This window comes from Callithrix jacchus, chromosome 3, assembly GCF_049354715.1.
Source record: "Callithrix jacchus isolate 240 chromosome 3, calJac240_pri, whole genome shotgun sequence".
NCBI lineage: Eukaryota > Metazoa > Chordata > Mammalia > Primates > Cebidae > Callithrix > Callithrix jacchus.
In genome coordinates, this window is record NC_133504.1 from 140,546,140 (window position 1) to 140,572,825 (window position 26,686).

The 26,686-nt window shown below is 39.9% G+C and overlaps 1 protein-coding gene across 8 annotated transcripts in view; it reads right to left on the reverse strand.

Moving 5' to 3' along the window:
• The window catches only part of CRACD (capping protein inhibiting regulator of actin dynamics), a 297,618-nt gene that overhangs the window by 137,964 nt on the left and 132,968 nt on the right, over positions 1–26,686 (reverse strand). For all 8 annotated transcript variants that reach the window (XM_078367204.1, XM_078367198.1, XM_078367192.1 and 5 more), the window contains exon 2: positions 24,823–24,967. The gene's annotated coding sequence lies outside the window, so the exon portion shown is untranslated. The remainder of the gene's footprint in view (positions 1–24,822; positions 24,968–26,686) is intronic.

Here is a 26,686-nt window from a genome sequence, read left to right on the forward strand (position 1 = left end):
CACAAGGCTTCAAGTCATGGGCCCAGGGGGCTGCATCTGTCTACAGAGGACACATGTCTCTCATTCTCAAAGAGCAGTTTTTGTTCCAGGGGTTAGAAGGCCAGTGGCCTTGTATGGAGGTAGGTACTAGAAGAACTCAGCAAAGAAAAGGAGGTTCAGAGGTACTAGCTATGTGCTTGTTCTTGGTGATAGGTTACTTCTGGTCACGAGGTAAGGTTAAGGTGGTCAGAGCCAGCTTGATGGGCTTGCAATCTATACAGTCCCAAAGAGCCCTACACTTGTTTTCAAGCTGTGCTTTCATTAAGTTCTTAGTTTTTGAACAAATGGCTCCACATTTTCATTTTGCATTGGACCCCACAAAATATGTAGCCTTCCCTAAAGGTGAGGATGCCAGAGTAAAGTGCTGAGGAGTTAGAAACTACTCAGTGCTGTAGCCTCTGGGAGCACAGTTCAATATGCAATTCTGGACAGTGGAATGAAGGAAGGAACATTAAGAAGCTACTGCCCAGACCTGCCTGTAATCTATGGACTGATGATGGTAGAGCATCCAGGTCCATCATGAAAAGAGGAACACTGAAGTCATACTGCCAGGGTCAGAAGCTTTGTTTCTGATGGTTAACTCTGTAATCCAATTGCTCCTCTTATAGCTATGAGTATACTGTGAGGAATCACTCAGAGAATTACTCTCCAGGTACAAAATAGTACAGGTGCTCCAGGTGGTCGGGGCTGGTCCCTTCCATACCTACCAGCCCCTTGCTGATTATGGCTGGCTGCCAGTGCAAGACAGCAGGGGAAAGAAACAAAAGGAAATTTCTTTACTTGCTGGCTGGATCGCAGACATGTCGACTGTCTTCTTTAATAATGTGAAGTTTTAGAATTTGGTTGACCTGCTCATCTGCCTTCTTCTTTCCCTCTTTTTATCTTGTAGCATTTCTGTCCTAGTTCTTATTGCAACATGAATATTACCAAAGTTGATTTTTCTATAGGAATCATTCAGGAAATTTCATTAATATTGTACATATCCCCCCAGTTAATTCAGCAATTAGACAAATTGATTAGGATGAAGCAAAATCTCATAGTGAAAATAAAATCTTAAATTTCAAATTGATACCATAAGTTAGTCTTAAGATACAGCTACTATTGTCTCTAGGTGATAGAATCTGGTGATTTTTATTATAATCTCTATATTTATTTTTTTTTCAAAATGTTTTATAGTGATCATAAAATACTTTTATTAGAAAAAAATAATAAAAGTTATTTCAGAAGATTTAATCTGAGTAAAAACTATTTCCATATACTTTAGAAACATCTTTTTCTATATAAGCTGCTGATAAACTAATTAGAATTTTTTTAACCTATTCATTAAAGTTTGTTTCTCAAAGACTTCTATGGCAGTACTTTGCTAGCCTAGCTCAAATTGTTGCAATCTTTCATCTTTGAAAACCTTAAGAATGTCACCTGAGGCTGGGTATGGTGGCTCATGTAATCCCAGCACTTTGGGAGGCCACGGTGGGCAGATCACCTGAAGTGAGGAGTTTGAGATCAGCCTGGCCAACATGACAAAATCCCATCTCTATTAAAAAGAGAAAAATTAGCTAGGCATGATGGTGGGCTCTTGTTGTCCCAGCTACTCAGGAGGCTGAGGCAGGAGAATTGCTTGAACCCGGGAGGTGGAGGTTGCCAGTAAGCTGAGATCGTGTCACTGCACTCCAGCCTGGTGACAGAGCAAGGCTCTGACTTAAAAAAAAAGAATGTTGCTTGAAAAACAGGAAAAAGAAAACAAGTAAAAATCACTCATAATCTAGTCAATTTTTAAAAACATAAAATAAAAAGTAAAATATCTTTCATCCCAGTTTTCCTACACATAAACAACTTTAGCTACAAATATACTTTTTGTAAATAAAAGGAGAATTGTAATTTCCACTCAATCACATAAAAATACATCAAGCACACGTGTGCCAAGCGGTACATAGACAGGTACCACATACTTTTTACCGGTCATCTGTACCTTGATTTATTTGGTGAGTCTTCCTAATGCTGAACAATAATTTTTTCCAGCTTCTTACTATTCCAAATATGGCTTCAATCAACAACCTTGTACATGTGTTTTTATACATGCTCTTACTTCTGCAAAGTTCTTAAGAGTGGTATTCCTCAATTAAGAGACTAGGAATGTTAAATCTTAATACATGCTACCAAATCAGCCTCTTAACAGGGTCAATCAATTACACTGTCATACTGCATGGGTATCCACTTGCCCAAGTCCTTCATTGCACTCAACATTATCAGTTTTCAAAATTGTTTCCATGGACTTGAAAAACTGTTTTCATTCACATCTCCTGAGTATCTTCTCATGTGTTTTTTGGCCATCTGTGAAGCTTCTATAAATGCACATGATACCCACTGTCTATTTTCCCATTGACTGTCTTTCTCTTGTTGTTCCCTCATACATGCTCACTACTCAGTCCTCCCATCTATGCTAGTGGAAATCACTCCACAATGCCCACTGCCAACTTTGCCCTTAGTTGGGAGAGCATCATCTAAAGACATACCAGCTTTATGAATTAATTTAAGCTTTTACTGTTTTCATGTGCCAGAACGCAGGAATAAAGGACATTTATCAATTACCAATGAACAAAAGTCTAAAGCTTTAACAGTGATCCAGAAAGTTCAAGTACAAAAGAGACAATTTATTTTGGAAAGCGTCACACCACTGCATACGTAGCCATGGAGTTATTTTCTTCACTTGAATATTTTCATGTGTACACACAGCAGTAAAATCACAGCACACCTCAGCACACTATGAGTAGCCTTAAAGAGACAGAGCCAAAGATGCTCATAAAAATTTTTAAAAATAATTACATATAATTCTTTCACTAGTATATATAAAAATAACTGCATGTTAAGAAAACCTAAAATAAAATGCACCAAAAAATAACAAGAGTTTTGTTTGAATGGTGAGTTTTAGAAATGAGTATTTTTTTTCTCCTTTTCTTTAAACTCCCTAAATGGTATTTTAATTTCAGTTTTTAAAAGTAAACTTTAATTCTGAAATTAGTAGTGATGGTTGCACAAATATGTGAATATACTGGAACACACAGACTTGCATATTTTTAAAAGATGAATTTTAGGATATGTGCTTTATATTTCAGTAAAGTTGCTATACTTTTGAAAGTAAATTTTAAAAGTTAAAATACTATACTGTGTGGGCAGAGGATGTAGGGGAACTCTCTATGCTTTCTACTTATTTTGCTATCACCCTAAAACTGCTCTAAAAAGTAAAGTCTATTAAAAAATACTACAGTGTATTCTTTGTTAATTTCCCATTAATTTTATATTTAAAATTCTGGAAGGTAGTAGAATATATAAAAGCTATAGCAGGACAAACTTCTTTCCAATTTCTTGTTCTTGGCAATGACATCTGATGAGCGTGAAAGTGGCTTCTTAAAGGATCGGTGAAACGAGTGTCGAATATTAAAAAACTTCTGGGTGACTCATATCCTATGGCAACTTATAGACCCCTGTGTAGAGTGACTAATGCTCCCATTGTGCTTATTAGAACTAACAGTATTAATATTGAGAGAGAAAGTATAGTTAGAGATGTCCATTCCTTTTCTTTCTAATCTGACTCAGGTTCTGGGTTCCCAACTGACGATTAATGAAGATTTCATTGTGTTGAACTATTTCATGTTTAAAAAATGAAGTTCTAGTTTAATTAAAAAGCCACAGAGAATAAATTAATTCCATTTATCAATATCATAGTGTAATGGATGAGAGCTCTCTGGGGACTGGTTATTCTATTAGAACTTTCTATTTGAATGCTAAGCCACAAAGAAAGCGAGAACTTACAACAAATACTGCATCTGGAATGCTCAGAGAGAAGACAGCATAATTGCCAAGATAAAGGTGAAACTGTTTTGCTCTAATGAATTTGGTAAAAAATAACAGGCTTCTGAATGTTTGAAGTTTCTACTCTTTGAAAAGAAATATAAAAACGAAATCCATTTTTATTCCCCAAATAAGTGGGAACAAAAGAATATTTCTATGTCATCATCTAGTCTATGGAAAGAAATACCATCCCCAACTTGGGATCCTAAAAGTCGGAAGTTTAATTTGCAGTGATGTGAAATCTGTTTTTGGAAGCTCCAAGAAGAGAAAATGTCTTTCTGGAAGGAAATTTGACAAGTTCTTAGGGAGTGAGGCATAAAGCACAGCAATTTGGTTAGATTTCAAACTAAAGGGATAAAGAAATATTAGGTTCTCTTTAAGCCTGTTCCTCACACCTAAATTAACTTACTGACAAACACATGAAAAAGATGCTATGAGAATGAAAATACCTATATAACCAAAGATTTGCAAGTTGGAGCTAGTGGCCTGCGTTATACATTATTTGCCACAACATTTCAGCACTTCCACGTTCAAGATGCTACTCTGATAGTATTTTTGTGGGCTACAGCTCATTTAAGTGGCTATTTTTCCCTGATCATCTTTCCATGGCAATTTAACTCAGGAGGAACACCTGTGACACATATATATCAGGCACAACCACTCCTAAAGAACTTGTGGGCTTGCCTGCTGCAAATGCATCAGGAGTCAGGGCTAACTGCCCCTGAAATGCCACTCCACTCCAGAGCTAGTGAAAAGGGGCCCACCAAAACCTAAACAAAAACCCAGGAGCTGGTAAAAAGTAAGGAGGTAAATAATGAATGAAAAATAGGAAACTGACTACTGAATACTACATAATCCATGGCTCCTCAGATTTTATGAAATCTGAATCACAAGTGACCAAAACAAAAACCAGTCCCCTAACAATATTTTGGTCTTATTTTAAAATATATTATTTTTTCTACACCATTTATTTTCCCCTTCAACTTTAAAAGCACACATTTTTATTGTCTTTTTTGGTTTACTTTTAGTCAGCATGAGGAAGGGACACATCTTCTCTTTCCATCTCACAGACACTAAAGGGTCATGGCCATGACTCTAAGAAAAATGATATTTGTGAAATAACATAGAGCATAGTATCCGGCACAGAGTGGATAATAAAACTACCATACATAGAGAATGAGAGCTCTTCTTTGGAAGGCTTTATGCTTCTACTTCTTCACAGGTACTAACTAGTTCAGTGCATACTTTCTAATTATTTTGTTTCCACTTATTAATATTTCCATACTAAACACTAGCCCCCACCCCACTCCAGGACCAGATGGGTAGACCACCTTGCTGTATTATACAAGAGTAGGAATGAGACTATTATGGGTCTCCTTCTTCATTGATTAATGCTAGAGCCAACTTCTAATGTCAAAGACCTATGATAACACAAATCCCGTCAGGACAAAGTGCCCCTTCTCGAAGTTCATGGTCAGTGGGCTGCACATCTTCTTATATTTCAAAGAAATCATAGCTTAAGATGTATGGGGGGGCATGTACCATCATTTTATGTGTACATTTTTGATTTCCAAAAATGGAATCTGGTTTATTTGGGATTTAAATAAGAGATCAACTCCTTTATGCTCCTAAATACCAACAAGTAATCATAGAACTGTGCAGATGAATCACACAGCGAAGTAAATTAGTGATTTCTAATGAGGAAAGATAAGAAATAATGTAATCGAAGAAGTCATGGAATCAAGAAAAATAAAATACATTTCTTAAATTAAAAAAAAAATCACCCTACACAATAAGGAAATAGAGAGGTCTAAGACTTTGTAGCCTCCCTAGAGATGTGGTAAAAGCCTCATTGTCTGAGTCACAGAAAATTATACTGGGCTAGGCTTTTACAAACACACTGTAAAGTCATATATTGGCCAGAGGGTGCGTGTTGGTGGTGTGGGGTAAGAGGGAGACAAGGAGGAGAAGTTTAGTGTCAGCATGTTGCAGAATGTCTTCCTCGCTCACCTCTTCCTAATTTTGATTTCCACTTTCCTAAAGAGAAAAGTGTGTAACGCGTAAACAAGCTATTTTCAACCTACTATTTTTTCTAAAGGGAGAGAAACCCTGCTTTCAATGAACTAAAACAAGGCGAAAATAAATCCCATGGGGGAAATTAATTGGCAAGAATGAATTCAAATATACATTTTTAAAAATCTCTGCCAAGAAGTTGCAATAAATCCAATCAGCCCTGTAAGTTACTGGAAGGAAATTTTCAAGAAAAAAAAATAAAATAGGAATATAAAATCAAAATGTTCTGATCACTACTAATAAAATATATATATTTTAGGGCTTATTCAATGTAATATATTATGATAATTCTTATTTATCTGGTATTATTCAAGGATGATGTTAACTAATGTCATCCCTATCAGCATCAACATTTTTGAAAATTAAAGCATTTTGGAAGGAAGTTTTTCTATAGTAGATTATATACTGAATGGAATATTGGATGTTTCAGGGCCATTGCTATTAAGGTTTCATGCAATAAAATGATGTCTTAAGGAGAAACTGAAATAAATATACGACAGTCTGTCTCTCTCAATGGCCCTCTATTGTAAAGTATTTTGGTGCCATTTTAAAGTAAGTTTTCTGCCTCTTCCTTTCACATTTCAATTGTCATTCTTATTAGTTTGGTGAGTCTGATTCTCATAATTGCTTCTCCTTTCTAACTTATTGCTTCTTGTGGTTATGAAATAGGAAATTAGATAATCAAGCATCATAGAATTATATGTAAAGACAGAGTTACTAGATGCTAAGCAGGAGCCTAAGAGCTCCCCAAGGAGTTTAGTGCAGAGGATGGATGGCATCTGTTTTAGCTGCGTTTGCTTATATCTGGGTGCTTTGCCGCATCCTAGACAGATGAGTGTTTTGTACAAGTTATCTACTGGTAAATCCAGGTATTTTTCTATACTAAAATAATCTATAATAGAGGGCTTCTGTCTCTTTAATTTGCAACTCAGAGTCTCCACTTTGTACCATACCTGAAACATCAGCACTCACAGCCTCATTATGGACCTTCTTTGTAAGTTTAATTTCCTCCATGGCCATGATTTTGTTAAACAGCACTGAAATAAAAAGTACAGCATGCAAATCTATGAGCACAAGGCTTATGAAATTGGCAGGGGGAGTGTCCCATAGTTATCAATTCTGTCCTGTGTCCTCCATTTCTGTGAAAGAAAGTACATTACCTTTCATCATGGTGATCACATAATATGCAATAAAATGGAAGATATGGAGGGAAAAAGTGATACCTGTAATAAAACACTGACATTATTTTGCTTTTCACACTCTATAAAAACTGCATGTCCACTGAATTAGAGTCTCCATCAAACTGCTGACCCTTATGCTGATGGAGAAATTTACTGTCTTCCTCCTACCTGAAAAGGAAAGGTAGGGTTATTTCAGGGACATTTTCCTTTTTAGTATTAACATGAAACTACTTAATCCCTAAACTATGCATAAGAAAAATATATCTTGCCAAATTTACGACCCTCTCACATTGTATCTATTCATTTCAAAATGATCTCTAGTATCCAAAGATTTGTATTCTGTTATTATAGTATAATTTCTAATATTCCTAGGGTAAGAGAACAGGTTTATAACAAAGGATAATAATAATTTTTCTATTATTCTACCGTTATTTTCCCAATAACTCAAAAGTTTTCACAGATACTCATTCTTATAGAGGTTGTTTATTAGGAAAATGTATCCTGTATTCACAACCAAAGGCAAAAATAATTTTTGAAACATTTACATTTATATAAGGTCAATTTTGTCCTCCTGTATTGTGAGTTATGAAACATTTCCATTTTTAAGTTTTGTTTCCTTAGAAAAATTAAATTCCATGTGCTTTTCTATCATATGCCCATAGGTTCCTTTGACACACAGCTTCCTCCTTGATATGTGTAATCACCTAAATTGTCTTAATACCTTAACATCATTTTTTTCAGCCTTTCTTATACTTTTCCTAGGACTAAGCACATTTTTGAAGCATTCATTTCTCTGCATTTCCATAAATTTTAAACTTTTGATCTTCAGAATTTGTGTAGCTTTGACAGCTATTTCTTACAATATTTTGCCATGAAGCATTGATGCATCTTTTCCCTGCATATTTATAGCCATGTTCTGTCTGCCCTCCCCTCTAAGCCTGGAAATTCCCATATTCTGGAATGCTGGTTGTTTGTACTGAGCAAGCCATGTGTCCTCCTACGTGCCACATCACAGCATAAAGTATTTCCTTAACCCAAAATATCCTTTTATTGACCGCTTCCATCCCAAAGTCTTAATCTTTTAAAGGACTCCCATTATCCATGAAGAATCTCAAGTAGCAAAGATCCAAGTAAATACTTTCTATTAATATTACAAAAAAGTCTCACTTTTAAAAGTCCTAAATTTATTACTTCCATCCCTCTCTTAACATTACTAAACTTATTGCTACGACAACACAGTCTCTGCATAAATGTAATGTCTCCATTTGGATTTAGCCAATCTATCCCAGAGGTTCAAACTACTGGAGAGGGTCAATCTACTTCCAGAGAACTACCTCTATGTCCCATGTGTCTCTGTCCATTTGGGCTGCTATAACAAAATGCCATAAGTTGGGTAGCTTACTAACAGAAATTTTTGTATTTCTCACTGTTCTGGAGGCTGGAAATTCCAAGGCTCCAGAAGATTTGGTGTCTGGTGAGGGTCCAATTTCTGGTTCTTAGATGTTGCCTTTTCACTGTGTCTTTGTGTGGCGGAAGGTGTAAGGGAACTCTCTTGGGTCTCCTTCATAAAAGGCATTAATCCCATCTATAAAGGCTCTGCCCTTGTGACCTCATCATCCCCCAAAGGCTATACAACCTAATACTATCACCTTGAGGGTTAACGTCTTAACATAAGAATTTTAGGGGGTAAACCCATGCAGATCATGGTTTTACTTTTCATTTTGCTTGCCTCTGAAACGTAAGCTATAATATTCATGGTTCCTTATTCAATTTTGATTTCTTTTGTGTATCTCTTAGCTGCTTCCTTGGCTTAATTGCTCCATGTTGCTCACCTTAAATCCCATCACCCTAGAGCACTGGGTATTTTGAAATTTTACTGCTTTTTTCTTTACACTGTCATACTGCTGTGAATGGCACATTATTGATTTTGAATATTTCCTGGGCCTGGCTTACAAATGCCCCCTGTGGGATTGGTCTGAAATCAGTTACATGTTTTCTTTTACTGAATCTTTTGCCAGAGTGTACTGCGAAGTACTGCCTGTGCCTTTGTCCTTTACAATCAATCCATCTAACAACAGAATAGTAGTAAAGAGATAGGAAAATATATCAACGTAGTTCACTACGGAAAAGAATGTATTCCTAATCATTTTATGCCTACCCATGCTGACTTTCATAGTACTCATATTGTTATATTTTTCCATTTAATCCAAGTCATCAACTACTCGCTGAGTGCCCACAAAGCCCACAATATCAAACTACACAAACTACTACAGAGTCTCTCCTCAGTGATTTTACAACCCCAACAAAAGCAGGATAGAGGATGCTCCAGTATGGGAATATAAAAAATAGTAACTCTCTTTCCTGATCTTCTAAATAAAACACAGTAGCCTATAAGCATTCTTTGAATGAGTATATGCAAATTTGACTATTTGTAAGTGAGTCTCTAAGATTGATTATGTGTATGACACCGGGTATACAACAAGTAGCAATTTGCAATTTTGTTGAAGAATGATTCTCAAAACTTAGTATCAACATCTGAATCTCAATATACTTTTGTTATTCTCTACTCATACTGCATATGTTTTTTGGGGAAAATTATATGCTGGAGTGAAATGAACAATTTGGGAAAAAAGAAAATCTCCAGACATGCCCTCTGAAAATCTCAACAGTCTACTATATTTTACTTTTAATTTTTCTCTTCTCACACACCCTTTCTTTTGATAGTTTCTTTTAAATAGTTTTCCCCAAATGAATCAGTGCTATGACAACAAATTTTGATCATTTTGCATGGTGTATCATGTGGCTGGTGATATGGTTTGGCTGTATGTACCCCCTCCCCAAATCTCACCTTGAATTGTAATAATCCCCATGTGTCAAGGGATGGACCTGGTAGAAGGTAACTGAATCATGGGGGCAGGTTTTTTTCCGTGCTGTTCTCGTGATAGTGAATAAGTCTCATGAGATCTGATGGTTTTATAAAGGGGAGTGACCCTGCATGGCCATCTTGCCTGCTGCCATGTAAGATGTACCTTTGCTCTTCATTTGTCCTCCACCATGATGGCGAGGCCTCCCCAGCCAAGTGGAACTGTGAGTCCATTAAACCTCTTTTTCTTTATAAATTACCCAGTCTCTGTTATATCTTTATTAGCATCATGAGAACAGACTAATCAGCAGGGCACTCAAAGATTAATCAGACACTGCCCCTGCCATGGAGGAACTCATAGTCTTGTGTTAAGTGTCATCTGTGTGGGGTGAAGAGAAGCTAATATTAGTCAATCTTATCCCATTCTGTTTAATTTCATGAATCTATGTGAAATTTCAAAGATCTTTCATGCCTGTGTTTTGCAGGGATAAGTTCACTTTTTTAAGATCAGAAAAAGGTCTTCTCATTGTACTCTTCTGCTTAAAATTCAGTATCTTTCTTTGAGTACTTTGTTTCTTCTGCACAGGACAATGTTTACTTTTTTTCTCTTTCCCAAATCTTATTTTAAAACAAAATTTTTATGACATGATATATGTCAGACTTTAATCCTTTCTCTAACCCTTGGTCTGAGTTCTTGTCAACCCTCATTTCATTTCTCTACTTTTTCCTTTATGGTTCTCTACTTTTTGTGAACCTCTTCCCACAAGTCTTCATGTTAGATTTCACATCTGTATCATGCCCTTCTTAGTAACTACAGGATTAGATATATGTTGCTGAAGTCTATTGGGCACTGGCCATGACAGGGTTAAAGGTTATAATTCCCAGCACAGTATAGCCTTTTTTTTTTTTTTTTTGAGACGGATTCTCACTCTGTTGCCACTCAGCCTGGAGTGCAGTGGAGAGATCTTGGCTAACTGCAATCTGCTTCCCAGGTACAAACAACTCTTTCACCTCACATCCCTAGTAGCTGAAATTACAGGTGTGCACCACCACACCCAGCTAATTTTTGTATCTTTAGTAGAGACGGGGTTTTGTCATGTTGGCCAGGCTGGTCTCGAACTCCTGACTTCAGGTGATCAGCCTCCCACCTCAGCCTCCCAAAGTGCTAGGATTACAGGCATGAGCCACTGTGCCTGACCAGTATACCTTCTTGAACAAAGAGTAAACTTATCACAAAATGATGAATTTTGTTCTTATTTCAACGTACAGTAGGTTCATATTTATATACAGTTTAAAAGGTCTTAACTTTGACATAAAACAATTCTTCTGGGCAGTTCCAGCACACAATTTGTCTGATGTATTGTAAGAAGAAGAGCTCTACATCTGGGACTGAGAAAAGGGAGTTTAAGCAGATTCACGTACAAGAAGGTCTTTAGTGGTCTTTATTTTGTTATCCCTGCCAAGGTTACTATAAAAAGAGTTCACAGTTTATCCATAGTTATGTATCACAGATGTTCATTTGTTTTGTTCCACTGCGCAGAATTCTTTTTCCCTTAGAAATAGCGTCATACGTGGTGGTTGGGTGTCCCACACAGGTCTCAGAATGGAGGCGAACACCCTGACTGCAGGCAGTGTTGCTGCAGAACACATGTCCTGGGGCAGGTAGAATAATGGCTCTCCAAAGAAGTCCACTTTCCAATCCCTAGAACTGTGAACAGGGATCAGATGTGTTGAACTTAAGGATGTTGCAGTGGGAAGATGAGCCTTGACTATCCAGGTGGGCCCAGTGTAGTCACAAGGGTCTTTATAAGAGGGAGGCAGAAGTGTCAGACTCACAGGAGAGGATGTAATGTTAGAAGCAGAGATCACAGAGAGAGAGGGAGGGAGAAAGACTGGAGGATGATATGCAGCTAGTTTTGAAGAATGAGGAAGGGGTCATAAACCAAAGAAGGCAGGTGGCCTCTAGAAGCTGAAAAACACAAGGAAAGGAATTCTCCCCTAGAGCCTCCAGGAGGGGCCAGGTCTATTGATTCATTTGAGACTTCTGATCTCTAGAACTACATTTGTGTTGTTTTAAACCACTACGTTTATGGTACTAGTTACAGTGCCAATAGAAAATGAATACACTTTCTAGGAAAATTATCAACATTTCTTTGGTCAAATAATTTTGGGATACATTATTCATTTTATCTCCTCAATGCCTACAATTTGAGAAGTCCTGTGATATGGTTTGGCTGTGTCCCCATGAAAATCTCATCTTGAATTGTAATACTCGTAATTCCCACATGTCTAGGGAGAGACATGTTAGGAGGTGATTGGATTATGGGGGTGATTTCCCCCATGCTGTTCTCAGGATCTTAGTATGTTTATTTATTTTTTATAGACCTCACGGAGCACCTCTGCTAGGGCAGTGTGGAAGGGAAATGTGGGGTTGGATTCCCCCCAGCCCTGTCAATGGAATCCCCACTGGGGCACTGCCTAGTGGAGCTGTGGAAAGGGGACCACTGTCTTCCAGATCCCAGAATGGTAGATCCACAGACAGCTTGCACCATGTGCCTGGAAAAGCTGTGGATGCTCAACGCCAGCTGTACCCTGCAAAGCCACAGGGGCAGAGCTGTCCAAGGCCATAGAAGCCCACCTCTTACATCACTGTGACCTAGATGTGAGAACAGACCAATACATCCTGCCATAAAAGAATCCTATTTAGCCGGGCGTGGTGGCTCACGCCTGTAATCCCAGCACTTCGGGAGGCTGAGGCGGGTGGATCACGAGGTCAAGAGATCGAGACCATCCTGGTCAACATGGTGAAACCCCGTCTCTACTAAAAATACAAAAAATGAGCTGGGCATGGTGGCGCGTGCCTGTAATCCCAGCTACTCAGGAGGCTGAGGCAGGAGAATTGCCTGAACCCAGGAGGCAGAGGTTGCAGTGAGCCAAGATCACGCCATCGCACTCCAGCCTGGGTAACAAGAGCGAAACTCCGTCTCAAAAAAAAAAAAAAAAATCCTATTTCACTTTGTTTACTTCAGAATCTCCCAAAGTATTTGAACATAAACATTTTAAGAAATACTTTTTAGGCCAGGCAGAGTGGCTCATGCCTATAATCCCAGCACTTTGGGAGGCCAAAGTGGAAGGATCACGAGGTTAGGAGATCGAGACCATCATGGCCAACATGGTGAAACCCCATCTCTATTAAAAATACAAAAACATTAGCTGGGTCTGTTGGTACCCACCTGTAGTCCCAGCTACTCAGGAGGCTGAGGCAGGAGAATCGCTTGAACCTGGGAGGTGGAGGTTGCAGTGAGCCGAGATCGCACCACAGCACTCCAGCCTGGCGATAGGGCAAGACTCCACCTCAAAAAAAAAAATGCTTTTAAAATATTCCTTAGAATTACTGTTCCATGGAATCTACTTTGGGAAATAATGGTTTAAGAGAAATAATTAAGAAATAATGGTCCAATGCTATGGATAATGGCAGTGGGAAGAGAGGCAGACATTCTTGCATACATTTATCTAAGGTGAAATCCCAATCACTGAAGTTATTCACTGAATTACAACTGAGTGTCCATTACGGGTTGTTGTTTTTTGTTTTTGATTTTTGTTGTTTTTTGGGTTTTCTTTAAGACTGTGTTACTCCCATTGCCTAGGCTAGAGTGTATTGGCATAATCTTGGCTCACTATAACCTTCTCCTCCCTGGTTGAAGCAATTCTCATTCCTCATTCCCCCAAGTAGCCGGGACTACAAATGCATGCCACCATACCTGGCTAATTTTTGTATTTTTAGTAGAGGTGGGGTTTCACCATGTTTGCAAGGCTGGTCTCAAACTCCTGTCCTTAAGTGATTCACTTGCCTCAGCCTCCCGAAGTACTGGGATTACAGGTGTGAGCCAGCATGCTCAGCAGATTATGGTTTAATATTGAGATAGGTATTGGGATGAGGGTGGAGGAAATGAGTAATAAAGACATGAAGGAAAAGAGCACTGAGTCCAACGAGATGATCATTTAGTAGGGATATGACATATTTACCAAAAATTATAAGCCAGGTAGAAAATGTTAAGGGGTGTGTGTGTGTGTGTGTGTGTGCATGTGTGTGCATCAGAGAAAGTGAGAGAGAGAGCTAGCGAGCGAGAGAGAGAGAGAGAGAGGAGAGAGATGGCTAGACAGATATAAATGAGCTGCTGTAGGATTCTGGAGGGAAAACAAAACACTCACTTCCGGGAGGGGGAGGTGTCAGAGAATAAACTGTGTTGGTGTTGAATTTATCCTTTAAGGACAGCTAAGCTATTGACCAGAAAAAGAGGAGAAGAGAAGATGGGCATTTGGAATTGGCAGCATCAGGGTGAGCAATCTCATCGATCACAGGCCCTCCCCAACTCAAGCACTAAGTAGTTCCTGGATGGGCAAAGCCTGTCAAGCCTGGGTCCACATCCTTGTCTCCTAATTCTTAAGTTCTGTATTATTAGCCCAATAATAAGAATTATTAGACATCAATGTGCAAAAATCACAAGCATTCCTATACACCAATAACAGACTTAAAGAGAGCCAAATCAAGAACGAACTGCCATTCACAATTGCTACAAAGAGAATAAAATACCTAGGAATACAACTAACAAGGAATGTAAAGGACCTTTTCAAAGAGAACTACAAACCACTGCTCAACGAAATAAGAGAGGACACAAACAGATGGAGAAACATTCCATGTTCATGGTTAGGAAGAATCAATATCATGAAAACGGCCATACTGCCCAAAGTAATTTACAGACTCAACACTATCCCCATCAAGCTACTGATGACCTTCTTCACAGAACTGGAAAAAAACACCTTAAACTTCATGTGGAACCAAAAGAGAGCCCACATAGCCAAGTCAATTCTAAGCAAAAAGAACAAAGTGGGAGGAATCACACTACCAGACTTCAAACTATATTACAAGGTTACAGTAATCAAAACAGCATTGTACTGGTACCAAAACAGAGATATAGACCAGTGGAACAGAACAGAGGCCTCGGAGGCAACACAACATATCTACAACCATCTGATCTTTGACAAACCTCACAAAAACAAGCAGTGGGGAAAGGATTCCCTGTTTAATAAATGGTGTTGGGAAAGCTGGCTAGCCATGTGCAGAAAGCAGAAACTGGACCCCTTCCTGGACACCTTACACTAAAATTAACTCCAGATGGATTAAAGACTTAAATGTAAGACCTAACACCATAAAAACCCTAGAAGAAAATTTAGGCAAAACCATTCAGGGCATAGGAGTAGGCAAGGACTTCATGACCAAAACACCAAAAGCATTGGCAACAAAAGCCAAAATAGACAAATGGGACCTAATGAAACTCCACAGCTTCTGCATGGCAAAAGAAACAGTCATTAGAGTGAATTGGCAACCAACAGAATGGGAAAAAATTTTTGCAGTTTACCCATCTGACAAAGGGCTGATATCCAGAATTTACAAAGAGCTAAAACAGATTTACAAGAAAAAAACAAACAAGCCCATTCAAAATTGGGCAAAGGATATGAACAGACACTTTACAAAAGAAGACATACATGAGGACAACAAACGTGAAAAATGCTCATCATCACTGGTCATTAGAGAAATGCAAATCAAAACTACATTGAGATACCATCTCATGCCAGTTAGAATAGCGATCATTAAAAAATCTGGAGACAACAGATGCTGGAAAGGACGTGGAGAAATAGGAACACTTTTACACTGTTGGTGGGAGTGTAAATTAGTTCAACCATTGTGGAAGACAGTGTGGTGATTCCTCAAGGACCTAGAAATAAAAATTCCATTTGACCCAGCGATTCCATTACTGGTATATATCCAAAGGACTATAAATCGTTCTACCATAAGGACACATGCAAATGAATGTTCACTGCAGCACAGTTTACAATAGCAAAGACCTGGAACCAACCCAAATGCCCATTGATGATAGACTGGACAGGGAAAATGTGGCACATATATACCATGGAATATTATGCAGCCATCAAAAACGATGAGGTCGCGTCCTTTGTAAGGACATGGATGAACCTGGAAACCATCATTCTCAGCAAACTGACACAAGAGGAGAAAATCAAACACCGCATGTTCTCACTCATAAGCGGGTGTTGAACAATGAGAACACATGGACACAGGGACGGGAGCACTAGACACTGGGGTCTGTTGGGGGGAAATAGGGGAGGGACTGTTAGGGGTGGGGAGTTGGGGAGAGATAGCATGGGGAGAAATGACAGATATAGGTGATGGGGAGGAAGGGAGCAAATCACACTGCCACGTGTGTACCTATGCAACAATCTTGCATATTCTTCACATGTACCCCAAAACCTAAAATGCAATTAAAAAAAGAAATTGGGGTTCTAGTTCTATAATAGTAAAAATACCAAAATTTACCACAAAGAAATGGAAATAAAATGATATAGGTTTTTTTTTTCTTTTTTTTTGAGACGTAGTTTCGCTCGTTACCCAGGCTTGAGTGCAATGGTGTGATCTCGGCTCACCGCAACCTCCACTTCCTGGGTTCAGGCAGTTCTCCTGTCTCAGCCTCCTGAGTAGCTGGGATTACAGGCATGCGCTACCATACCCAGCTTATTTTTTGTATTTTTAGGAGAGACGGGTTTCACCATGTTGACCAGGATGGTCTCGATCTCTTGACCTCGTGATCCACCCGCCTCGGCCTCTCAAAGTGCTGGGATTATAGGTGTGAGCCACTGCGCCCGGCCCAACGATTTAGATTTTTAAAAATACATAAGTATATATAACCAAGTCCTTAATATAAAATTTGAATTCTATCTTAAATGTCCCTTTTGGGGGATATTTTTCTGCATGGAATGAACTTTCTGAGGCCTCTTAAAATATGTGCCCAGTGAAATTTAGGCTAAAGGTGCTTTCTCCTCTTCCTGGTAAATCTTCCAGTCATAAGGATAGGCTTCTTCACTGTTCTTCGGACCTCTGAACTTCAGTTCAGAATTAGTCATTTATTTCAAGAAACTTAATCTGTGTGCATGGATGTGAACAACAGATTATGCTTTAACAGTAAACGGTAGTGGAGGACATTTTCTGTGCTGACTTTAGCTTTCTGTTTGGTGTCAGTCTTGGTCTCCATGGGCGTAGAAACTGTCTTGCTGATTGTTCTTTGTGAGCCTAGAGTCCAGAGCAGTGTCTTATCTGTGGGAGGCATTCAGTGTGTGTCTGCTGAAATGATGAAAGGATCACAGGACTGAAATCTTGGCTTCACTTCGGTAATTTAGAAAAGAAAAATTATATATTTATTTTAATAAGGAAAAAGAAGATTAAAATGGGGATTGTAGGGGTAACAAATTCAATAGCTTTTTAAAAATTTGTTTGGTTGGTTTGGAGGTTTTTTTTGGCTTTATCCTCTAGAAGTACTAAGATTTGCTAGAAGAGAAGTGGGGACTGCCTGTAGGCTTGATCCAAAGCTGCTGGTGAATCAAGCATTCATTTTTCTAGTTACATTAAAGAAAGAAAGGACAGGATTTAGAGGATCCAAGGGCCTCTCCTAAGAAACATGTTCACCTAAGTGTGACCTGTGGAGATTGTGTGCCCACCCTGGGTGTCTGGCAAACACCTTCTCATCTTTCAAGACAGCTCGAATGACACCTCTGGGAGTCCTCTGGCTCCCTGTGGCAGTTGTTTATGCTGCCCTTTGTGTTCCCCAGCACTCTGTGCAAAACTCTCTCAAATATCACTATTCACACTTTCCCTGGTTATCTGTTTACATATCTGAATTCAATTCAATAAAGTTCAATTCCCATTGCAAGGCCCTAGGTATTTGCTAGGGCAATGCTAGATTCAAAGGCTCAACAGCAAATTCAAGAGCTCTGTTTTTTTTTTGTTTTGATAGGGACTTGCACTGTTGCCCAGGCTGGAGTGGTGCAGTGGCACAATCACGGCTCACCGCAGGCTCAACCCTCCAGGCTCAAGCCCTCCTCCCACCTCAGTCTCCCTGTGAGTAGCTGGGACCATAGGGGTACACTACCATACCTGGGTAATTTTCTAAAAACTTGTTGATAGAGACGAGGTCTCACTATGTTGCCCAGGCTACTCTTGAACTCCTGAGCTCATGCAATCCTCCTGCCATGGCCTCCCAAAGTGCTGGGATTACAAGCATGGGCCGTTGTGCCTGACCCCCTGGCTTTTAGAAGCTACTACTTATCATGGAGGACAGACAAGATACAACTACCTACCGTTCTCTGCTAAGAGCAGGAGAGCCTGAGGCAGCAGAGAGATGACAGGAAGGAGGAAGTGACCATGAACTCCTGGACAGTATGGCCTTACTTCATATCCTTAGCCCTCAGTACAACATCTGGCATGTAAAAAAAACTCCATGCATGTTAACGTAGGGAGGGAAGAGGAAAGGAATCAACAAAATGCTCCTACTCCATCTCCATCTCTCTGCTATGCTTGTCAAACTAGTTACTCTAAAGTTGGTGTTTTCAAGCTCCGGGAAAAGATATCTTAGAGTACAGAGTTGATGATTCAGTCCTCCCTAGCGTATAGTAGAGTAGACAATAATGACATTTGATAGAGACAAGTCATCATTTGTCCTGTGTTTAACTGTGGTCCCATGGCACCTGTTCACAAACACTATACTCCCAGGAAGTCTACAGAAAAGAGACACACACAGAGGTTGCATTTGCTGAATCACTAGCACTACACCGACCTAATTCTTAAGTTCTCTATTATTAGAGCAAGAGCTCTTTTGCTATCACAAAAGGATTTAACTAGAATGTCAGTTCCCTCAGAACCTTGTTTGCCATCCAGTTTCCCATTTCTCTGCCAGCTTCATCTGTGCAACTCATCTTGGGTTACGTCTGGCAGATGGAGAGAGGAATCTCATTTCAAGCCTCTGCTGTCTGCATCCCAGAGCCCTCCCTGAGCAGCCTGTTTCACCAAGGACAGAAGAAAGGAGGGATGGATATGATCAGCCTCCCCAAGAGATGACAGTGTAAAGTATTCCTCAAATTTTCGTCTTCAACGGCTAGTATCATTTAACTCCCTTGGGAGCGGCTGCTTTGTTGCCTAGGCTAGCAATATAATCTCTAGCTATCCCAATGCCAAAATATCAATTACAGGTTCATCTGGATGATGGGATAAACTGGAGTTCAGAACACTAGAACAATGACATAAGTCAGGGGTGGGGAGAGAGTGTACCCAAAGGGATTGAGCCCCATGATAGAAGTGAAATAAGGTAAAGTCATAATTCTCCCTATCCTTGCAGATTAAGTAACTAAATTCTAAACTGCTCTCTGTCTCATGAAGAGCAGCCTACCAGCAACTAAAATGAAGTAGGTGTTCTGGAGGGGTTTTCTTTTTGGAGGTCTTAATTAGAAAGATATTAATATTCCCATAGCACCCCAGCTCTCTCAGCATAATGATAGGAGAAGATTGAAAAAATAAATAATTGGTAACAACAATTAAGCATTTTGCCAGTCACAAAACATCACATATTGTACAATTTCATTAATACAAAGTATCTAGAAAAGGTAAATTCATAGAGACAGAAAGATTGGTGGTTGCTGGTGGCTGAGGGGAGAAGGAGATGGGGAGTAACTACTTAATGGGTATAGTGTTTTATTTTAGGGTGATGAAAATGTTTTGGAAAGAGACAGAGGTGATGGTTGCAAAACTGTGAACATGCTAAATGTCACTCAATTGTTCACTGTAAAATGTTTAATTTCATGCTATGTGAATTTCACCTGAATATTTTTAAATGTGTTATAATTAAAGGACTAATTATTTCTCATTGCTCAGCAATCTACCACTATTGGGAGAAAAGGAGGATCTTATTTCCATTCCATAGTGAAAAGAGGGATTAAATAAGTCTTTAAATTCTAGTATTACTCATCTTTGGGGCTTTCCTGTGAAAAGCCTAGTACTTACCCAAATGTTGGCAGCAGAAAAGTAATTTAAACCAATGACCCCGGATTTGCCTGGCCTATGTAGTCTAACTTTGAAATCAACAGCTGCAGGAGTAGCAAGAGCAACAGCTATATCTGCAGCTATGAAGTGCCAGCTGAATAACCAAAAGGCAGTCAAGGAGACCTGTTGATTAGACTCTAGAACCCTGGCCAGACCTGTGCGAAGAAGATATGTCCCGGGAAGTGGCATTTGGTGGTGGTGACATCAGACAAAGACTACAGATCATTTTAATTCACTAGAAGAATATGATGACCTTGCTATTTCCACACACTTCCAAGACAAAGAAAATAAATGTTGGCCAAGCATGGTGGCTCATGCATGTAAACCCAGCACTTTGGGAGGCTGAGGTGGGTGGATCACCTGAGGCCAGGAATTTGAAACCAACCTGACCAACACGCATCTCTACTAAAATATAAAAATTAGCTGGGTATGGTGGCGCATGTCTGTAGTCCCAGCTACTTGGGAGGCTAAGGCACAAGAATAGCTTGAACCCGGGAGGCGGATGTTGCAGTGAGTTGAGATCACACCACTGCACTCCAGCCTGGGCGACAGAGCAAGACTCCATCTTGGAAAAAAAAAAAGAAGAACAAATGTTAACAGAGAACAGGAGGATCTTTAGATGAGAGGCAGCTTTCTTTTTCCTTCTTTATTCTAAGATGAAGATCCAAAGCAATCTGCTGTTAAGTGCAAAGAGAAGCCCAAAAGCTTTAAAACACATTTAGAACAGAGGTTTATAAAAAGGACCTTGAAAGGAAACTACAAGGCTATATAAACAAAAACATGGCTGAATGCATACTGAGGAAAAGCAGGTGGGGGCTGCCCAGTCTCACCTGACACCCTCCCCTTTCACTCCCACACAGCACAGTCAGAGCCAAGGACAAAGAGGCCCCTGAAGCCCTCACCAGCCAACCTCTGCACCACTCACACCTTGCCTCATGCTCTACTTCTTGAGAAACCTCGAATCTTCCAGGTTTTGAGGTCAGGCATGGTTTTCCTACTATGGCTTTGTGTCGCCTCCCAGACTTAACACTTAGCTTTGAGCACTTGCTTTCCTTGACCAGGATGTAGACATTTCTCTAGCATGACTGCCTGTGGTTGCTTCTTCTACCTTCAGCCTAGCGCAGGATGTTAATCTACACCATGTGCCTGTGCACGCATGGAAAAGTGCTCAGCTCTGCTTCAGGGTAGCCTTTCTTCCTTGGGTGCAGCCCTCAAGACCATGCCTAAAATGAGGCTCTAGAGTTGACTGGAGCGGTGCAGCTGCAGGCCTAGGGACACAGATGGCTAGACGGCTCATGTTCAGAGGGAATCTTTAAACATAACGTAAAGCCAAAGTATATTCAATGCTTTCAAAATCCCCTAATTCTACTGCAATAAGCCAATGGACTCAGGGCTTATATATATGTGTGTGTGTCTGTGTGTGATACACACACACATATATTATTTTTTCCTATGTTGTGTGAGAAAAAATCATTTAATTCTGTCACAAAATGTTCTATGTTTTTTAAAATTACAGTATGATTTCCCTGGAAAACTTCCTGAAAGAGGAAAAAAAGCATCTATTTCCTATGTCTTCATAGCTGCAGATAAATAGAAGGGAGGAATGGCTTCTGATAGGAAAGCTGAGGTAGAGCATCAGTTGTGAGCCACCTTGGGGTTAAGCAATTTGGACAGGGACTGCAACGCTGTATGTGTGCAACTCTTGCCCTGGGTCAGGGCAGTGCCTTGTCAGCTCCGGCCTGATATCACGGCCCTAGTAGCACATAAGCAGCATGGTGAAATCACGCTGACAATCCTCCCACCTCAGCCTTCAGAGTGGATGGGACTGCAGGTACCGCCACTAATGCCTGGCCTTGACCTGGCTATTTTTCTTGTTTCTTTGTTGTTGCGTGTTTTGGAGTTGTTGTTTTGCTTTTTCTGTTTGTTCGTTTTTGAGACAGGGTCTCACTCTGTCACCCAGGCAGGAGTGCAGTGGTAAAATTTCGGCTCACTGCAACTTCAACCTCCCCAACTCATGATCCTCCACCTCAGCCTCTCGGGTAGCTGGGATCACAGGCACGCACCACCATGCCTGTCTAATTTTTTGTGATTTTTATAGAGACAGGATTTTGTCATGTTCCCCAGGCTAGTTTTGAACTCTTCAGCTCAAGAGACAGGATTTTGACACATTGCCCAGGCTAATTTCAAACTCTTTGGCTCCTCTGGGAGGCTGATTTGCCTGCCTCAGCCTCCCAAGGTGCTGGGATTACAGGTGTGAGCCATCACGTCCAGCCGACCTGGCTGTTACAATTACTGACTCTGAAGCCTGTTTCCCCAGTTGTAAGATGGGAATAGTAATATCTATTCCTTATTATTTAAGGTAGCTGTGATGATTTGAATTGTATCCCCCAAAAAGTAACCTGAAATCCTGACCCTGCCATACCACTGAATTCGACCTTGTTTGGAAATAGGGTTGTTGCAGATACAATTAGTTTAAGATGAGGTCACACTGAAGTAGCGTGGGTCCTTAGTCCAGTATATCTGGTGTCCTTATAAGAAGAGGGAAGACAGCCATGTGAAGACACAGAAACACAGCGAGAATGCCAGGTGACGATAGAGGCAGAGATTGGAGGGGGGCAGCTGTGGCCCAGGAATGCCGAGGATTGCTGACAACCACCAGAAGCTAGGAAGAGCCACGGAAGGTTTCCCTCTGATGTGTCTCACGGGGAGCATGGCCCTAACTTGATTCTGGACTTCTAGCCTACAGACCTGTGAAACAATACATTTCTGTTGTTTTAAGCTCTCTCTGTTTGCCTAATTTGTTATGCCATCCCTAGCAAATTAATATGGTCCTAGAGGCCTAATATATTTATTTTGTGTGTGTGTGTTGGGGGCGGGGGTAAAGTATACTGTAACTGCAGAGGAAACAGAACAAATCAGGTAGACAGGAAGAAAACAAGGACAAGGCAACCTTTCTTATGCATCTAAAGCAAGAAGTGCCATAATTTCCTATGGACCTGAACTTCCCACTCACGCTGCTCCAGCACTGGCTCCTGGCTGTGGCTAGAACACCCCAGCTGCGTTCCCCTACTTGGAGCATGCCCAGGGCCAGCTCCCGACTTCCTGCCTTTCCTCAACGAGGCCCATTCTGCAATGTGCACGCCCACCCAACTAAGCACTCCCAACCCCCTTTGCTCTACTTTACTTTTTCTTTTCTCCATATTCTCAGTGGATTCTAATATGCTACTCATGTGTTTATTATGTGCGTTATTTATCATCTCCATCCAGGCTACAACATAAGATCCATGCACGGACGTGAACAAACATCTAAAACAATACCTCATTCACTGTAGGTGCTTAAGAAAAAATTGTCTAAAAATCGATCATTCATTTTAAAATGACCACTTTATTACAGAAGCGGTCTGAGTTTATTATAAAAAGTTAGAAAAAATTAAAAGCTTCAAACTCCCACCATCTAATCAAACCTCTCACATCACAAGAAATCAAGGGGTCCTGTCTGTCCAGGAGAAATCTCATGGTAGGGGTAACACTCATCTTACAAAGCTTGCTGTGTGAATTTAATGAAATAAAGTAACCAAATATTAAATACAATGCTTACCACAGCAACTAATACAACTAATGAGCAGTTTTTATTAATAGGTAGTTATTGTAATAGGTCATTGTTGATAGGTAGTTGTCATAATAACTAATAGGTAGTTGTTATTTTATTTCCTTTCATCTTATCTTTAACATCCATCCCTTCCCTCAACTTAGAAAAAGTGGCAGACATCTGCAGTCAAAAGAATGACATGATATTATCATTACTATTTTTTTAGATGGGAGTCGCACTCTGTCACCCAGGCTTGAGTGCCGTGGTGCGATCTTGGCTCACTGCAACCTCCACCTCCCGGGTTCAAGCAATTCTCCTGCCTCAGCCTCCTGAGTAGCTGGGATTATAGGCACGCACCACCATGCCCAGCTAATTTTTTGTATTTTTATTAGAGACAGGGTTTCACCAGGTTAGCCAGGCTGGTCTCAAACTCCTGACCTTGGGATTTGCCGACTTCAGCCTCCCAAAGTGCTGGGATTACAGGCATGAGCCACCACACCGGGCTGCCATGATGTTATTTTTCAGGGGAGGCAGACATGAGGAATGCCTCCCACTCCCAGCACTCAGAAGACAAAGTTCCCCAAACTCACAGGACCAAGCTCTATGACCCAAAGCACCATGAGACGCAAGGCCACTAACTATTTCCACAGAATTTTCTAATAGCAACAAAACAATGAACAATGATAACTAATATTTTTTTTTTGAGATGGAATCTTGCTGTATCGCCCAGGCTGGAGTGCAGTGGTGCAACCTTGACTCACTGCAACCTCTGCTTTCTAGGTTCAAACGATTCTCCTGCCTAGCCTCCTGAGCAGCTGGGACTACGGGTGCCCACCACCACACCTGGCTAACTCAATTTTATTAAAGATGGGTTTCAGTATGTCACCCAGGCTGGTTTGTAACTCCTGACCTCAAGTAATCTGCCCACTTCGGCCTCCCAAAGTGCTGGGATTTCAGGTGTGAGCCACTGCACCTGACTGATAACCACATTTTTGTATTACATGTCTTCTCATTTACAAAATCTTTTCCCATGAAACTTTCTTTTATAGATGAAATAACTGGAGTTCAGAGAATTTAGGTCACTTGTCCAAGCTGACTCAGCTGGTAAGTAGAAGAGTTGGGAATTCAATCTAGGATTAGAAGATCATTGATGACAAGGATCATCTCTCTTGATATTCAGTGAAATACACTCTATTCCTAGAATCCCACTCACAACAAATGAAACATTCCTTAGCATTTTTTCCATAAGCTACTTCTCTCTCCATACTCTTTATAAAATACTTACCTATCTTAGTAGCCACAAGTCCTTTTCTTGGATAATTCTCCACCAAAATTTTCTCCTTGCAAAAAAGGAAAATTCGCCTTCAGCTGTAAATGTCAGGAAACGGGGTACATTGCTGAGGAAGCCTGGGAATCACTGCTCTTGTAAGCTGTTGAGAAAAAAACAAAACATCAAGGACTTTATGTATTCAATCCTCTCTTGGGAAGCTTTTAAAATGAATCTCTTTTCCAATCCTTGGCAGAAGTTAGTACAAAAAAGGTTTCTTCCCCCCATGAGGGTTCCAATTAGGTTTAGTAATATTAGATTTGCATTGCTTAGTTAAAATTTACTACAGAGCTTTAAAAGCATTTATTATTAACTGTTTCCCCTTTTGCGAGGACTGAAAGAATCACATCCCTGAATACTGAGACTTCCATATAGGATTCTCACATTTATTCTTCATGTAATTTAGCTAAAATTCAAGAAGCTAGAAGACATAAATCCAATTTAGCAGACAAGAGTAGGCAGGAATCATTAGGTTATTGCCTAGTGAAGGCACCTTTCTTTTTACTCTAATACGAACCACAGAGTTAACTACGTTAATGAGCTCCCCATGGGTAGAGTGTGCAATTCCTTCTAAAGCTGCCTGAATGAAAACCAGGATGTAATGAATGTAGATATAAGCTGGAATGGAAGAATAAAATATCCAAGAAACAACCTCAAATTAACACAGGCCCTTTGCAAAGCCCTGTGAAACAAGATAACATTCTGGGGCAATGATACAGGAAGAAATCATTCCATATCTCAGGATGGACACGGGTGTCAGGCCCTGATGGGGGCTGGCCTGTATGGACTTAAGAATTCTCAGTTCTGGCCATGAGGGACTAGCTTCTAGCAGACCAATGTCCCATTGAATACAACTAGAACAGCTGGCAAAAGTTATTTTTTAAATCTGTTTAAAGGCTTTGAAGGACTACCAAGGCCGCCAGGACACAAGAGGCCATGATCTTAAGGAAGAAGGGAAATAAAATTGAGGAAAGTCAAACATTTTGTACCATTTTTCCTTTGAGACACCTACTGTTATTTAGGAAGCACAGAGTGAAACTGCTGAGAAGCCTAGCAGAAAGTGGCTATTTAGAGGAATATAAAGTAAGTAGACCTGTGTCCAGCTCACAGGCTGAGGAGATCCCAGAGAGAAGGGAAATGCAAAGAAATGTGCTCAACATTCCGCCTCTGTTTAACTCTAAAAATGGTGAAATATTTTCCAGAAGTGGTTGTATCATTTTATACTCCCATCAGTAATATATGAGACTTCTAATTTACACAACCTCATCAACATTTGGCATTGGCACAATGAGAACTAGAAAAGCAAGAACAAACCAAACCCAACATAAGTAGATGGAGAGAAGTAATAAAGATTAGAGCATAAATAAATAACATTTAGACAATAAACCACCAAAGATTAATAAAATTAAAAGCTGGCTTTTTAAAAAGATAAACAAAATTGACAAACTTTTACCTAAGCTAAGAAACAAAGAGAGAAGACTCAAATAAATAAAATAAGAGACAGAAAAGAAAGCATAACAATTGGTACCATGGAAATAAAAAGGCTCATCAGAGACTGTTATGAACAACTGTGCAACAGTAAATCAGAAAAGCTAGATGAAATGATTACTCTCCTACATCCATACAACCTACCAAGACTGAAAAATAGAGAATCTGAACAGACAAAAAGTAACAAGAATCAATATCGTGAAAATGGCCATACTGCCCAAAGTAATTTATAGATTGAATGCTATCCCCATCAAACTACCAATGACCTTCTTCACAGAACTGGAAAAAACCACTTTAAACTTCATATGGAACCAAAAAAGAGCCCACATAGCCA